Here is a 3,456-nt window from a genome sequence, read left to right on the forward strand (position 1 = left end):
CTTAACACGGCTTGTGCACGCCTGCAGTGCTTGGCCGTGTGTGCTGAAAAACTTTGCAATTCAAAGATAAAGTTAATGATTCGAAGTGTTAGAAATTAATTAAAAATAAAGAAATCAAAATATATTAGTGCTCGGGTTGCCTCCCGAGAAGCGCTTATTTATAGTCTAAGCTCGACTTACCTCTCCGTTGATTTATCATGGTGGTTTGAGGAGTTCATACTCCTCGTTTCTGCTGTCAATCTTAAAATAAGGTTTTAATCGGATGTTGTTTAACTTAAAAGTGCCGAACTTGGGATGAATCACCTCCACCGTACCGAATGGAAAAATACTGAGTATCGTAAGAGGGGTTTTCTTCATTCAGTGTGGTAGTGACAATGTGAGGATCGACGGCATCTAGTAAGACTTTATCGCCTAACTTAAGTTGATTAGGAGAGGTATTGGGCTTGTTTTGGCGTAGTTTCAGTTTATCATGTGTACTCGGTTTGTGTTCTCGCCATTCGTTTAGCTCCTCTATCCGTAGCCTTCGTTCTTCATGAATGTCTTTGTTCTTTTCATGACAGTAGTGCACTGTCTCTGTTGTCTTGGTTTGAGAAGGTTCCTGCAAGGATGATTGAATATTAGTTTTATCATCGATAGGTTTTATAGCATTATCCTGAGTCTTAGAGGTATTGACTGAGTCGTGTGCTTGGAGTGTTACTGCGTCGTCACCTGCACGAAGTGTTAGCTCCCCTGTGCCTACATTAATAATGGTTCTGGCAGTTGCTAAAAAGGGTCGTCCTAAAATTAAAGGTACCTCGTTATCTTCATCCATATCTAAGATGACAAAGTCTACTGGGTAAATAAATTTATCAATTTTAACGAGAACATCTTCAATAATACCCTTAGGAAATCTAACTATTTTGTCAGCCAATTGTATGCTCATCCTAGTCTATTTAGGTTTATAGAGACCTAGTCATTTAACCATTTTATAAGGCATAACATTTATACTTGCCCCTAGATCAGCTAAAGAATTATTCATAGATAAACTACTAATTAAGCAATGAATTGTAAAACTCCCTGGATCTTTCAATTTGTTAGGTACCTTATTCTTCAGAATAGCTGAGCAGACTGCATTGAGTTCCACATGCGATGTAGCATCTAATTTTCTTTTATTAGCCAGAAGTTCCTTTAAGAATTTTGCTGAATTGGGCATCTGCGAAAGAACTTACATAAAGGGTAAGTTAATATGTAATTTCTTTACAAGTTTGACAAACTTACCGAATTGTTCTTCTGTTCTGTCTTTCATCATCGCTTTAGGATATGGCACACTAGGTTCATAATTCATACTTACCTGTTAAGGATCATCATCGTTTACCTCTTCTCGACCTTTGTTCATCGCGTTGTCTTGCTGTAATTCTATCTCAAGTGTAATGAATCCTTCCTTATCTTGGGTACTAATTGCATTAAGGTGTTCCCTCGGATTAGGTTCCGTATTACTTGGTAAGCTACCTTGTGGTCGCTCATAGATTAGTTTGGATAGCTGGCCTATCTGAGTTTCGAGTCCTTGGATCGATGCTTGTTGATTCTTAAGTGCTGTCTCGGTATTTTGGAAACGAGTTTCTAACATCGAGATGAATTTTGAAAGCATTTCTTCAAGGTTCTACTTCTTCTCTTGTTGATAAGGTTACTGTTGAAAACCCTAAGGATTTTGTGGCTTTTGATTCCCTTGACCTCCCTAGGAAAAATTTGGGTGGTTCCTCCAACCTGCATTATAAGTATTATTGTGTGGATTATTTTGAGGTATAAAGTTATTGTTACCCATATAGTTGACTTGTTCCTCTTCAGTTGTGGGATTGAAGGATTGATATTCTGTATGCACACCTCCTTCGCTTGAGTCACACCTCATTAATCTTTTTTATCGAGAAGTTCTACCTGATTAGAGAGCATGGTGATTGAATTAATTTTATAAACGCCAGCTATTTTTGTGGGCTTAGACCTCTTGACTTGCCACTGATAGTTGTTCAATGACATCTCCTCTATGAATTCGTAGGCATCTTCCGGTGTTTTATTTTTGATGGTTCCGCTAGTAGCTACGTCAATCATTTGTCTTGTCAAGGGATTCACACCATTGTAGAACGTTTGAACTTGCAGCCATAGAGGTAACCCATGGTGAGGGCACCTTCTCAATAGATCCTTGTATCTCTCCCATGTATCGTAAAGTGTTTCTAAGTCCATCTACACAAAAGAAGAGATATCATTGTGTAATTTAGCCATTTTAGCCGGCGAAAAATGTTTTAGTAAAAATTCCTCAGTCATTTGCTCTCAAGTAGTGATAGACCCTCGTTGTAACGAGTTTAACCACTGTTTAGCTTTGTTTCTCAGTGAGAAGGGAAATAACCGAAGAAAGATGGCATCATCAGAAACGCCATTGATTTTGAATGTATCGTAAAATCCTAGGAAATTTGCTAAGTGACTGTTGGGAACTTCATCCTGCAAACCATCAAACTGAACAAACTGCTGTATCATCTGAATAGTGTTAGGTTTTGATTCAAAATTATTCGCAGCAATAGCAGGTCTAACTATACTTGATTCAGTTCCTGTTAAAGAAGGTTTAGCATAGTCATACATAGTATGTAGAGTAGGATTTTGATTAGTTGCAATTGCAGGAGGCATCTAATTGTCTTAGTTTTCAACCATCTCGTTGGTTGGAGGTTGAGTATGTAACGCCCCCACGCCCGAAACCGTCGCCGGAGTCGAGCTTGAGGGGTTACTGAACATAATTTATCAAATTAAGAACTTCAAATCATTTGTTTCTACATTCACAACTTTCTAGCTACCCGCGTCACAGTTACAAGAAAAATCATATCTCGAGTTACGAAACTCAAAATCAAGATCTATAAGTTTTCCCTAAATCTAGACTCATATATATATTTACTAATTTTTTTCTAGAATTTTTGGTTAGGCCAATTAGTACAGTTTATTAGTTAAAGTCTCCCCTGTTTCAGGGTTCGACTGTTCTAACCTCTGTGTATTACAAATCAGATATATATCTATACAGAATTTCAATAACTACGAGGCTTATTTTTTTAAAACTAGACTTAACAAGGAATTTGTACATATAAATAATGACTTCTAATTATTTGTTTACAATTTATTATGAATTTTTAAAGTTAGAACAGAGGATCCAGAAATCACTCTAGCCCTGTTTCACAAGGTTTCATATATCTCATAAAGTATAATTTATATGCCTGTTTTTTTAATCCATATGAAAATAGACTCATTAAGCTTAAATTTCATAACTTACTCATCATTTAATTCCATTTATACTATTTTTAGTGATTTTTTAAATTCATGTCATTGCTGCAGCAATATTCTATTTTAAGGCAAATTTCATCTTTTCATGAGTTGTTATGAACTAGATAACCTATTAAACTTCCATGATATCAAACATGATCTAAATTTAACCATCACCATGAC

At 36.3% G+C, this 3,456-nt stretch overlaps 1 non-coding gene across 1 annotated transcript; it reads left to right on the plus strand.

The window, feature by feature from the left end:
* The first annotated feature begins 2,140 nt into the window (after positions 1–2,140).
* On the plus strand, positions 2,141–2,246 carry LOC128294500 (small nucleolar RNA R71). The gene has a single exon (XR_008284809.1). It is a non-coding gene; the product is annotated as a small nucleolar RNA R71 (small nucleolar RNA).
* The last annotated feature ends 1,210 nt before the right edge of the window (positions 2,247–3,456 follow it).

This window comes from Gossypium arboreum, chromosome 6 (genome assembly GCF_025698485.1).
Source record: "Gossypium arboreum isolate Shixiya-1 chromosome 6, ASM2569848v2, whole genome shotgun sequence".
Taxonomy (NCBI): domain Eukaryota; kingdom Viridiplantae; phylum Streptophyta; class Magnoliopsida; order Malvales; family Malvaceae; genus Gossypium; species Gossypium arboreum.